The following is a 14,600-nucleotide window of genomic DNA, read 5'->3' as shown; positions in this document are numbered from 1 at the left end:
CTAACATCATAATGACAGGATCAAATTCAGAGTGGACAGGCAACCTGCAGAATGGGAGAAAATTTTCACAATCTAGCCATCTGACAGAGGGCTAATATCCAGAATCTACACTCTCTATTCTGTTTTATTGGTGTATGTGTGTATTTTTGTACCAGTATCATGCTGTTTTGTGTACCTTGTACCTTATAGTGCAGTTTGAAGTCAGGTAATGTGATGTTGCTGGCTTTCCTCTTTTTGCTTAGAACTGATTTGGCTATTCAGGTTCTGTTTTGGTTCCATACAAATTTTAGAATAGTTTCTTCTAGTTTTCTGAAAAATGATGTTGGTAGTTTGATTGCGATAGCATTGAGTTTGTAGATTGTTTGGGCAATATGACCATTTAATCATATTGATTCTACTAATCTATAACCATAGAATGTTTTTCTATTTATTTATGTCATCTTTAGGATATTTTAGGTGTAGAATTATGTCAGTGAAGAGAGATAATTTGACATCTTCTTTTCTTATTTGCATGCCTTTTATTTATTTCTCTTGTCTGATTGTTGTACGTAGAGTTTACAATAATAATGTTGAGTAGGGAGTGGTGAGAGTGGGCATCCTTGTCTTGTTCTTGTTCTCAAGGGGAATGCTTTCAGCTTTTGCCTGTTCCATATGATGTTGGCTATGGGTGTGTCATTGATGACTCTTATTATTTTCAGTTGTGTTCCTTCAATGTATAGATTGTTGACAGTTTTTATATCTCTGATGAACATAGATGCAAAAATCTTTAGCAAAATACAGTGTATAGCAAACTGAATCCAGCGGCACATCAAAAAGTAACCTAATTTACCATAATCACATTGGCTTTATTCCTGCGATTCAAGGTTGGTTAAACATACAAAAATCAGTAAATGTGATTCACTACATAAACAGAATTTAAATGAAAACCACTTGATCATACCAATAGATGCAAAAAAAATCTTTCAATGCAGTTCTTTTATTTAAGGCTCCTTTTCTTCCTTTCATAAGTATTTTGACATTTTCAGCATATAGGCTTATACATGTTTTGTTAAACGTATACCAAGACATTTTATTTTGTTTGGTGTGAATGTAAATGGTACTGCATTTTGAATCCATGTTTCTATATTCAACTTTCATGTATAAAATTGTGAATGATTTTTATTTGTTGATTCTGTTACCTTGTTGAACTCTTGTAGAAATTTTGTTTTTATTTTGTAAATTATTTATAATTTTCTATGTCAACATCATGTCATCTCCATTTAAAGACAGCTTGATTTCTTCCTTTCTCATCTGTTTGTCTTTTATATCTTTGACTTTACTCATTATAGTAACTAGAACTCCCAATACTATGTTGAATAAGAGTGGCAAGAGTGGATGTCTTTACCTTTTTCCTGGTCTTAGAAGAAAAACATTTTCTTTCACTATTATGTATAACATTAGCAGGAAGTTTTTTATAGATACCCATTATCTGTCTTAGATAACTTTTTGTAATTTGCTAACAGCTTTTGTTTTATGTAAGGTTGAATTTTGTCAAATGCTGTCTCTGTATCTATGCTATAGAAAGTTATATGTTACATGATTTTTCTTTGTTACCTTGTTGATAATGATGGATCACATTGATGAATTTTCAAATGTTGAACAAGTCTTGCATACCTGAAATAAATTCCATTTAGATATAGTGTGTAATTCTTTTGATACACTGATAAGAAATATAATTTTTTAGAAATTGCTGTTTTAGAATTTATGTTTATATTTTTATGTTTATATTATTATAATGTATATTTATATTTTTATAATCATAATTTTTAGAAATTTTTTAGAAATATAATTTTTTAGAAAAAATTGTGTAAGGGAATGTGTTAATTCTTTAAGTGTTTGATGGAATTCTCAGATGAAATTGTCTGGACATGGAGAGTTTTTTTTGAGGATATTTAAAATTATGATTTCCATTTTTAGTAGCTATAAGGATATTAATATGATCTGATTCATCTTGGTTTAGTTTTGCCAGTTTGTGATTTTCGAGAAATTGGGCTTTTTCTTCTATTTTGTGAAATATATAAATGTAAGGTTACTCGCATTATCTTTCTAATGGCTGCAGGATCTGTAGTAATCCCTTATTTTTATTATCACCAGCTTTATTTTAAATTTCAGCTTTTATTTTAGATACAGAGGATACATCTGGCAGATTTGTTACATGGGAATATTGTATGATGCAGAGGTTTGGAGTATGGGTCCCATCACGCTGATAGTGAGCATAGTACCCAATAGGCAGGTTTTTAACTTTTCCCACTCCTCCACCCTCCAGTAGTGCACAGTATCTATTATTCCCATATTTATGTTCATGTGTGCTCAGTGCTTAGCTTCAACTTATAAGTGAGGACATGTGATTTTTGGGTTTCTGTTTTTCCATCAATTTGCTTAGGATTATGGCCTCTAACTTGATCCATGTTGCTGCAAAGGGCATAATTTTGTTCTTTATTATGACTGCATATTATTCCGTGGTGTATATATGCCACATTTTTTTATCCAATTTGGCATTGATAGGCACTTAGGTTGATGCAATGTCTTTCCTATTGTGAAGAGTGCAGTAATTAACAGAAAAGTGCTTGAGTCTTTTTGGTAGAATTATTTATTTTCTCTTGGGTATATACACAGTAATGGGATTGCTGGGTCAAATGATAGCTCTATTTTAAGTTCTTTGACAAAACACCAGACTGCTTTCCACAGTTGCTGAACTAATTTACATTCCCACGAACAATGTATAAGCATTCCCTTTTCTCTGCAGCATTGCCAGCACCTGTCGTTTTTTGACTTTTTAGTAATAGCCATTCTGTCTAATATGAGGTATTATATCATTATGCTTCTGATTTTCATTTCTCTGATGATTAGTGATACTGAGCAATTTTTTTCATGTTTGTTGGTCACCTCTTTGTCTTCTTTTGAGAAGTGTCTGTTCATGTCCTTTTTTTTCATGTTTCAATAGGATTTGTTTTCTTGTTGATTTGTTTAAGTTCCCTATAGATTCTAGAGATTAGGCCTTTGTCTGATGCATAGTTTGCAAATATCTTCTCCCATTCTGTAAGTTGTCTGCTTTGTTGATTGTTTCTTTTACTGCGCAGAATCTCTTTAGTTTATTTAGGTCCTGCTTGTCAATTTTTTTTTTTTTTTTTTTTTTTTGCTGCAATTGATTTTGGAGACAGTCAAAAATTCTTTGCCAAGGCCAGTGTCAAGAATAGCATTTCCTAGGTTGTCTTCAAGGATTTTTATAGTTTGAGTTCTTACACTGAAATATTTAATCAATTTTGAGATAATTTTTGTATACAGTGAAAGGTAGGGATTCTTTTATCATATACGAAAATTAATCCTAGCTTCAATTGATTGATCCTAGCTTCAATCTTCTACATATGGCCGGTTATCCTAGCACTATTCATTGAATAGGAAGTCTTTTCCCCATTGCTTGTTTTTGTCAGCTTTGTCAAAGATCAAATAGTTATAGTTGTGTGTCTTTATTTCTCAGTTTTCTATTCTGTTCCATTGGTTTATGGGTCTGTTTTTGTATCAGTGCCAAACTGTTTTGGTTACTGTGGCTTTATAGTATAGTCTGAAGTTGGGTAGTGTGATGCCTTTTTGGCTTTATTCTTTTTATGTAGGATTGCTTTGGCTATTTGGGCTCTCTTTTGGTTCCATATGAATTTTAGAATAGTTTTTTTTTTTCTAATTCTGTGAAGAATCACATTGGTAGATTGATAGGAATAGCACTAAATCTATAAATTGCTTTGGGCAGTATGGCTATTTTGGCAACAATATTAATTCTTCTAATCCATGACTGATATGGTTTGGCTGTGCCCCCACCCAAATCTCATCCTGAACTGTAGTTTCCATAATCCCCACATGTCATTAGAGGGACCCAGTAGAGGGTAATTGAATCATCGGGGCAGTTACCTCTATCCTGTTCTTGTAATAGCAAGTGAGTTCTCAGGAGATCTGATGGTTTTATAAGGGGCTTTTCTTTCACTTTGCTCTGCACTTCTTGCAGCTGCCATGTGAAGAAGGATGTGTTTGCTTCCCCTTCTGCCATGATTCTGTTTCCTGAAGCCTCCTCAGCCCTGCAGAACTGTGAGTCAATGAAAGCTCTTCCCTTTATAAATTATCCAGTCTCAGGTATGTCTTCATCAGTAGCATGAGAACGGACTAATACAGTGACCACAAAATGTTTTTCCATTTATTTGTATGGCCTCTAATTTCTTTCAGCAGTGTTTTTTAGTTCTCCTTATAGAGATTTTTCACCTTTTGGTTAGCTGTATTCTTAGGTATTGCATTTTCTTTGTAGCATTATAAGTAGGATTCTGTTCTTTATTGCACTCTCAGCCTGGACATTGTTGATGTGTAGGAATGCTACTGATTTTCATGCATTGATTTTGTATCCTGAAACTTTACTAAAGTCACTTATCAATTCTAGGAACCTTTTGACAGAGTCTTTAGAATGTTCTAGATATATAATCATATCATCAGTAAAAAGAGTGACTTCTTTTCATATTTGCCTGTCTTTTATTTATTTCTCTTACCTGGTTGCTCTGGCTAGGACTTCCAGTACTACATTGAATAAAAATGGTGAGATTGAGCATCCTTATCTTATCCCAGTTCTCGAGGGGAATTGTTCCAACTTTGTCCATTCAGTATGATGTTGTCTATAGGTTTGTCATAGATGGCTCTTATTCTTGCGGAATTTCATGAAGTTTACTGCAATTTTTTGAAGAGTCACATTTCGTTTTGTTGATTTTCTATATTATTTTTATTTTCAATTTTATATACTTCTGCTCCTATATTTAACATATTCTTCATGTTGTTTGTTACTGGTTTATTTATTTATTTTAATTTTATTTTAGATTTCCGGGGTACATGTGCATGTTTGTTAGATTCATACATTGTTTAATGGTGAGGACTGGACTACTAGTGTAGCTGTCACTCCAATATGGAACAATGTATCTAATATGTAATCTTTCAAACTTCACCCCTTCCCTCTATCCCCACTTTTGGAGTCCCCAGTGTGTTTTGTTTCCATCTTTATGTCCATGTGCATCCATCGTTTAGCTCTCATTCATAAGTGAGAATATGTGACATTTGATTTGATTTTCTGCTCGTGAGTTAATTTACTTAGTTATGTAACAGCTTCCAGCTCCATCCATGTTACTGCAAAGGACATGATTTCATTCTTTTATATGGCTACAAAATATTCTATGGTGTATATGTATACCACATTTTCTTTATCCAATCAACCACTGATGGACACAGGTTGGTTCCATGGCTTTGCTATTGTGAATAGTGCTGCGACAAACATATGAGTACAAATGTCTTTTTTATATAATGCTTTCTTTTACTTTGGGTAAGTAGTGATTCTACTGGGCTGAATAGGAGTTCAGCATAGGGATTGAACTAATTTATATTTACACCAACAGTGTATAAGCATTTTTTTCTTTGTCTCCATGCCAACATCTGTTGTGTTTTGACTTTTAAATAATAGCCATTCAGTCTGGTGTAAAGTGATATCTCACTGTGAATTAATTTGCATTTCTCTAGTGATTAGTGATGTTGAGTATTTTAAAGTATGTTGTTGGCCATTTGTATTTCTTCCTTTGAGAAATGTCTGTTCATATGCTTTTCTCAGTTTTTCATGGGGTTGCTTTTTCTTGAGTTGTTTGAGTTTTTTAATATATTCTGTATATCAGTCATTTGTCAGAAGCATAATTGGCAAATATTTTCTCCCAATCTGTAGGTTGTCTGTTTACCCTGTTAATAATTTCTTGTGCTGCATAGAAGCTTTTAAGTTTAATTAAATACCGTTTGTCTAGTTTTGGTTTCATTGCATTTGCTTTTGGGTTTTTCATTATACATTGTTTGCCTAAGCCAATGTCCAAATAATTTTTCTTAGGTTTTCTTCCAGGAGTTTTATAGTTTCAGGCCTCATGTTTAGGTGTTTAACCCATCTTCAGTTAATTTTTACTGTGGTAAGAGATAGCAGTCAAACTTTATTCTTCTTCATATAGCTAGCCAATTTTCCCAAAATCATTTATTAAATAATGTATTATTTTCCATTATTTTTGTCAACTTTGTCAAATGTCAGTTGGTTATAGGTATATGGCTTTATTTCTGGGTTCTCTGTTCTGTTCCATTGTTCTATCTGTCTATTTTTGTACCAATATCATGCTGTATTAGTTACTATCGCTTTTTATTATAATCTGAAGTCAGACAATGTGATGCCTCTGGCTGTGTTCTTTTTTCTTAGAATTACTTTGGCTATTCAGGCTCTTTTTGGTTCCATATGAATGTTAGTATTTTTTTTTTTCTGATTCTGTGAAAAATGGCATGGGTGATTTGATGGGCATTGCATTGTTAGCATACTGAATTCTATAATTATAAATAATTTCAGAAATAATGTTAAATGATTCACACTCTGCTAGTTTTATTTTATCCACAGGTACCAGCCCTATTTCTATTCTCTTTTTGATCATTGTATATTTCTAATCTGTAACTAAAAGAGTTTGGCAAATTGCTTATTTATAGTAGTATGACAAGCCACCAATCAAAGTATCTGGCTTCCAGAATCAGATTATCCTAATTCTGTCCACTATTTATTTTGTGGTTGCAGCGGAGTCCCAGGAACATACAATAGCATGGCAAGAAACAATCAATGCTAACACAAGCCACAAAGATAATCGGAATGGAATCAGTGGTTTGCTATTTTGTTTCTTAGGATTCTAATTTTCTTTTACCTTATCATAGACATGGACCAATAACCATTTCAGGATAAAGCTAAACTAATCAAAATAAATGAAGTCCCCAAACTACCTGTACAATCCAGACATTTAAAAGCAGAGGAGTTGCATTGAATCTATAGAATGCTTTGGGCAATATGGTTATTTTAATGATATTGATTCTTCCAATCCATTAGCATGGGATTTTTTTTTTCATTTTTTTTATGTTCTACAGTCTTTCTTCAGTATTTTATAATTTTCTTTGTAGAGATCATTCACCTCCTTGGTTAAATGTATTCCTAGCTATTTTATTTGTGTTTTGCTTTGTTTTGTTTTGAGACAGTCTCACCCTGTTGCCAGGCTGGAGTGCAGTGGCGCAATCTCGGCTCACTGTAACCTCTGCCTCCTGGGTTCAAACAATTCTCCTGCCTCAGCCTCCCAAGTAGCTGGGACTACAGGAGCGTGCCACCTCGCCCAGCTAATTTTTGTGTTTTTAGTAGAGATGGGGTTTCACCATGTTGACCAGGATGGTCTCGATCTCTTGAACTCATGATCCACCCGACTCAGCCTCCCAAATTGCTGGGATTACAGGCATGAACCACCTTTCCCGGCCTGAGTGTGTCTATTGCAAATGAGATTGAGTTATTGATTTTGCTCTCAGCTTGTATGTTATTGGTGTATAGAAATGCTAACTATTTTTGTACATTAATTTTTGTATCCTGAGACTTTACTAAAGTCATGTATCAAGTCTAGAAGCCTTTGCGGGAGTTCTTAAGGTTTTCTGGATACACAGTCATCTAATCAGTGAGCAGAGATCATTTGACTTCTTTTACAATTTGGGTGTCTTTTATTTCTCTCTCTTGCCTGATCGCTGTGGCTATGGCTTGTAGTACTATGTTGTGTAGGCATGGTGAGAGTGAGCATCTTTATCTTATTCCAGTTCTTAAGGGAAATGTTTTTAACTTTTTACCATTCAGTATGATGTTGCCTATGGGGTTGTTACATATGGCTCTTATTATTTTGTAATATGTTCCTTTAATGACTAGTTTGTTGAGGGTTTTTACCGTAAATGGATATTGGAGTTTATTTAAAAAAAAACCTTTTTGCATCTATTGTGATTATCTTTTGGTTTTGCACTTAGTTCTGTTTATAGAATAAATCATATTTATTGATTTACATATGTTAGAACAACCTTGCATCCCTGAAATAAAGCCCAGTTTATCATCGGAATTATCTTTCTGATGTGCTGTTAGATTTGGTATGCTAGGATTATGTTAAGAATTTTACTGCAAGGAAAGTTTATAGCATAAATGCCTACATCGAAAGGACAGATAATTTTTCAAATGAAGAAATTAATGTCACACTTCAAGGTATGAGAGAAATAAAAACAAACCAAACCCCAATCTAGCAGAAAAAAAAGATCAGAACAGAACTAAATGAGTTTGAGACCAGGGAAAAAACGACACAAAGGGTCAATGAGATTAAAAGTTGATTCTTTGAAAGGATAAACAAAATTGACAGACTGCTAGCAAGATTAACCAAAAGAAAAAGATTTTAATAAGCTAATCAGAAATGACAAAGATAATGTTACCACTGATACCACAGAAATACAAAAGATCATGAGAGACTGCTGTGAATACATATGTGCACACAAACTAGAAAACCTAGGGGACCTGGATAAATTCCTGGAAATATATAACCTCTGAAGATTGAACCAGGAAGAAATAGAAATCCTGATCAGATGAATAATAAGTAATTAAATCAAATTAGTAATAAAAAATCTTCCAACACAAAAGCAAAGAAGCAGACAGATTCATAGCTGAAATTTTCCAGACATACATAGAAATGCTGGTATCAGTATTAATGAAACTGTTTCAAAAATTCGAATACGAATCTCTCCCTTATATAGTCTGCAAATCCAGTATCACCCTGATACTTAAATCAGGAAAGGGCACAACAAAAGAGGAAAACTGCTGGCCAATGTCTCTGAATATAGACACTTTTGGTTTATTTTGCTCTTATTTTTTAAATGTCTTGGTGTTGAAACTTAGATTATTTACTTAAAACTTCTCTTTATTTTCAATGTAAGCTTTTAGGGCTGTAAACTTTACTCTTCGTATGACTTTTCCAGAAAACCAAATATTTTTACATGTGGTTTTGATTTTGATTCAGTTCCAAATTATTCTATTTTCTAAGACTTTCTCTTGAACCCATAGATTATTGAGAAATGTGTTAATTTCTATGTATTTAGAGATTTCCCCCATCATCTCTCTGTTATTTAAGTTTTTAGTTTGACAATGATAAAATCAGAGAAAACACAGTATGATTTTAGATTTTTTAAATTTGTTGAAGTATATTTCATGGCCCGGAATATTATCTATCTTGGTGAATTCTCCTTGGACACTTGAAAAAAAAATGTGTGGTGTTCTATATATGCCAATTATAAGCTGTTGGTTGATTGTGCTATTCAGATCTGTTTTCATGTTAATTTTCTTTTTAATAGCTCTATCAGTTTCTGAAATTAAGTGTTAACTCTAATTCTGTGTTTGTCTATTTTTTATCTTTCCAGCATTATCAAATAGTTTTCATGTATAACATTCTGAGTGTTGGTACATACACTTTCAGGATTCGTATCCCTTCTTTTATCAATATATATAATATCCCTCTTTATCTCTAGTAATTTTCTGTTCTCTAAAATTAATTCCATCAAAAATCTAGCCACCCCTGATTTTGTGTTAATTAGAGTTTGGTTTTCTTTTTCAGTCATTTTTACTTTTAAACTACTTGTATGTTATTTTGAAGTGAACTTCTTGTTCATAGCAAATACGCGACTCATGTTTTTGCATCCAATTTGTAAATATCTGTTTTTTAATTGGTATATTTAGACTATATTAAGGTAATTATTCAAATGTTAAGACTTAATCTGACATTTCATTTGTTTTTTTTCTGTTGTTCCCTCGCTCATTCCTGTTTATCTTTTCTTGCCTTCCTCTAAATATGTTGAGCACCATATCAGATGTTATAATATTTTCTTCAATGATATGATATGAATTTATACCTGATAAGAGAATGCAAGTACATTATTTAACTTTACCCATTATGTTGTTTTTCCTTTCTTTCTGAATTTCCAGACTCTACTCTCCTGTCATTTTTATTTATGTTTTAAAAAAATTTACTTTAGCCATTCTTTAAGATTTAGTCTGCTAGCAATAAATTCACTTATTGTTTCTTGTCAGAGACTATCTTTCTTCCATCTTTATTCCTAAAGGATATATTCACTGGATATAGATTTAAAATTGAGGTTCTTTTCTTTCAGCACCTGAAAAATATGCTGCTTCTAGCATCCATGGTTACATATGAGAAATCTTCTGTTATTCAAATTGACATTCTGTTTTAGATAATGCATGTCTTCTCTCTAGTCTTAATATGCATATTAAGACTATACACACACACAAATACACACACATATTTGTCTCTAATTTTCAGAGGTTTGTTATGATGTCTCTTGACAGAGACTTATTTTGGTTTATCCTGCTTGTGATTTTCTCAGCTTCTTAAAACTATAGGTTTAAGCCTTTTGCCAAATTTAGGAAATGTTCTGTCCTATGTTTATTTTCGGCACTCACTCCTTTCCTTCTCCTCTGGGGCACCAATGCTTTGCAAGCTAGATGTTGCTTTTTGTCCTATTGGTACATGAAGATTCTGTTCATTTTGTAACTGTCTATTTTCTCTGTGTTGTCAGATTGGGTAATTTTTATTCAATTGTCTTCAAAGTCACCGATTCTTTCTTCTGTCATCTCCAATCATTGAGCTACTTAGTGCCGTTTTCATTTTGGTAATTGTATTTTTAGTTCTATAATTAGGCTTTCTCTACGTATTTTTTCTTTTGCTGACTTTTCTACTTTTTTTGCTTCATTAATATTTGTAATCATTCTTTATCAGTGGTACCTTAGAATTTTTTTTCTTTTATTTTAATTTCTGGGGTACAAGGACAAGTTTGTTACATATGTAAACTTGTGTCATGGGGGTTTATATTATAGATTATTTTATCATGCAAGTATTAAGGTTAGTACCTATTTGTTGGTTTTCTTGATCCTCTCACTCCTCCTACCCTCCGCCCTCCAAAAGATCCCAGTGTGTGTACCACTCTATGTGCCCATGTGCTCTCATCATTTAGCTCCCACTTACAAGTGAGAACGTGTGGTATTTGGTTTTCGATTCCTGTGTTAGTTTGCTAAGGATAATGGCTCAACATCACTGGCCATTAGAAAAATCCAAATCAAAACCACAATGAAATATTCATCTCACATCAGTCAGAATGGCTATTATTAAAAACTCCAAAAAAAAAAAAAAAACAAATGCTGATGAGGTTGTGAAGAAAAAGGTAAACTTATACACTTTTGGTGGGAGTGTGAATTAGTTTAGCCATTGTGGAAGACAGTGTGGTGATTCCTCAAAAACCTAAAAACAGAAATACCATTTGACCCAGCAATTCCTTTACTGGGTGTATACCCAAAGTAATATAAATTATTCTATTAAAAGACATATGCACACATATGTTCACTGTAGCACTATTCACAATAGCAAAGACATGGAATCAACCAAAATATCCATCAATGATAGACTGACTGGATAAAGAAAATGTGGCACATATTCGCCGTAGAATACTATGCAGCCATAAAAAAGAATGAGATCATGTCCTTTTAAGAAACATGGATGGAGTTAATATCATTTTTGAATAATTTCTATATCTGAGTCATCTCATTGTTATTTTCTGTCATTTTTTTATTCAAGTTGTGTAATTTTCCTGTTTTTTGATATAATAATTGACTTCTGTTTTCTGGACAGTTTAATATTATGTTACAGTACTCCTATAGTACTCTTTGATGTGATATGACTTGACAGATTTATTTTGGTTTATCCTGTTTGTGATTTGCTCGGGTTCTCAAAACTATAGGTTTAAGCATTTTGCCAAATTCGGGAAATTTTTTTGTCCTATATTTATTTTCAACACTTAACCCTTTCCCTCTCCTCGGGGCACCAATGCTATTTGACCTTTCATTTTAGCAAGCAGTCACCTTACTTGGGTGTAGCATACAGGTCTAGTTGTGAGTGGATGTTTACCTCTCATCACCACCCCAGCAAAAGGGGAGCACTGAAACATACAGCATCATTACACATGGATGGGACATAAGTCAAGTCTTTCCTTAGCCCCACAAACAGTTTTTGGGTAAAAACAGACTTCTGACTCACACATTATTGCTGCCTTACCTCTGTATTGGGGTGTAAACTCAGTTTCTCTACCGAGATATGCTAACACAAGGTAAGAGAGAAACAAGGCCAATTTACACTGCCCCATTGCTTCAAGTGTGTGTGAAAGAGAGAGGAAGAGAAAGATAAAATAAGAGAGAAAGAGAACTTTTTTTTTTCAACTAATATAGTTTAGAAGAAGTCTTTTGCATGAAATTTGACAAGGGAAAGTGGGTACTGAGCCAGTAGGTTCGAAAGACAGAGAGGAGTACAAAAATACTAAACAAATTATATTAGTCCATTCTCACACTGCTAATAAAGATGTACCCGACACTGGTTACATCTTTTTTTAATAAAGGAAAGAGGTTTAATTGACTCACAGTTCAGCATGGCTAGGGAAGCCTCAGGAAACTTGCAATCATGGTGGAAGGGAAAGCAAACACATCCTTCGTCACATGGCAGCAGCAAGAAGAATGAGTGCCCAGGGAAGGGGGAAGCCCCCCAAATCATCAGATCTCATGAGAACTAACTCACTACCATGAGAACAGCACAGAGGAAACTGCCCCCATGATTCACTTATCTTCACCTGGTCCCTTCCACGACATGTGAGGATTACGGGAACTACAATTCAAGATGAGATTTGGGTGGGAACACAGCCAAACCATACTACAAAGCAAAGACAAACAATTAATGGTGGATTGGTTTCTAAAATTAGGAAAGGCCAGTGAGGAACAAGAAACAAATAATCTTCCTTTATATCAAACAACGGGTCTTTTCTATAAAGAAGGCATAAGTATTAAGATGATCAATTTTGATCCTAATGGTAAATTATTGAATGTATCATGTGCTAAGGAAACTATGTGCAGGTAGAGGATGTTTGCATTTCTGGCACATAGATGAAGATAGGCATATTCACTATTAATAAATTGTTGAACTGTTCATGTAAAATCCACCTAAACTAGGCACTAAAGTACTAAACATAGATTCATTAAACTATTCAGCAATCACACTTCTAGGTATCTGCCCAAGTGATTAAAAAACTTATGTCTGCACATATGTTTACTCTGCTAATAATAGCTGTATTCATAATCACTAAAGACTGGAAGTAATTAATATTTATTTCAATAGATAAATAGATCAACTTTGGTATATCTCTACAACAGAATATTATTCTGCAGTAAAAATGAGTGTTATCAAATCATACTAAAAATGGGTCATAGATGCATACTGCTAACAGAAAGAAGTAAATCTGAAAAAGCAAACTACTTTATTATTCTAGTTATTTGATATTCTAGAAATGGAAAATACAGAGACAGCAGATGAATCATTGCCAGTGTTCTCTTTTATAGAAAGGGTTCGAATAGGTGGAGAAGATAGAATATTTTTAGGATGGTGGATTTATTTTGTATAATATCTTAATTCCACGTCTCTGGGAGGAAATTGATTTGACCATATGGCTGAATGATCAGATAATGGAATTTATAAGATACTTAAGTCTATGAATTTATAGATACTTAAGTCTATGAATTTGTCAAATCTTGTACAACTTTACAGGACAAAGATTAAATATTGCATGCAAATTTTAAAATATGATCTTGAACATTGCAGAATCCTAGCATGGAATAAAGAATGGGATAAAATAATCCAACTGAATTAGAAATATGTGAAAATACCTAACTGAAGTGGGTGGAGAAAAATATGCTTATTAAGTTATGTATGTTTAAAAATTAATGGAATCTATGACTAAAGGCAAAAGGAATTGTACACAAGCACTGTAATTGAGTGGATAAAATTATTTCTGTGAAGCACAGTTTAACAATTCTGAAACCACAATACACATATACTGGTATTGAATAATTAATAAATGAATGGCAGAGGAAATAGACAGATTTTTCATGCTGAAGTGGTAGATTACAAAAAAATAGAAGACCAGAATAATCCATGAGGTAATGAATTAAATGTGGAAACATCAGTATGCTTAGCTTACTATAGATATAGATAACACAGAAATATTTAAGGATATGTATATACATAGCTGTCAATACACACACAGATATTTTCTCATTCTGTCAGTTGCAATGGCCTAGAAGAAATATATTTCAGTAGTAACAGAGACTCCTAGCATTCAGATCTTGGTTTCTAATGTCATTCTTCAACAAAATAAATTAAGGCTCCTTAGACATACGGGGATTCTAGGCTGTGGCATATTTAAGATGAATATGAACATGAATATGGAGCATTTTATATTACCAGAAAAGAAGACAGTATTAAAACACACACACACACACACACACACACACACACACACACACACACACACTAATGGAAAGAAGTCATTTGTAAAATGGCAAGTGTAAAAATAGAGAGCTCTGACAAGAACTACCACAGCCACATATAGAAGGTCAACATTATCAACAGTGTTGTCATGTTGATAGCATATAATCTGGATATGGTATAATTAAAATGACACCTAACCCCTGTGGTTTTCTTCCCCCAAATGCATAACCCCAGAGTAATCCTGGGGAAAACACCAGACCAGTCCCAATTGAGGGACATTCTACAAAATACCTGCCCAGTATACTTCGAAACTGTCAAATC

The 14,600-nt window shown here is 33.4% G+C and overlaps 1 protein-coding gene across 1 annotated transcript in view; it reads left to right on the top strand.

Moving 5' to 3' along the window:
- The window catches only part of LOC129136978 (uncharacterized), a 249,194-nt gene that overhangs the window by 22,013 nt on the left and 212,581 nt on the right, over nt 1–14,600 (top strand). The window contains exon 3 of the transcript XR_010150917.1: nt 4,037–4,116. The gene's annotated coding sequence lies outside the window, so the exon portion shown is untranslated. The remainder of the gene's footprint in view (nt 1–4,036; nt 4,117–14,600) is intronic.

Source organism: Pan troglodytes, chromosome 15, assembly GCF_028858775.2.
Source record: "Pan troglodytes isolate AG18354 chromosome 15, NHGRI_mPanTro3-v2.0_pri, whole genome shotgun sequence".
Classification (NCBI taxonomy): Eukaryota; Metazoa; Chordata; class Mammalia; order Primates; family Hominidae; genus Pan; species Pan troglodytes.
This window is presented reverse-complemented; position numbering and strand designations above follow the sequence as displayed.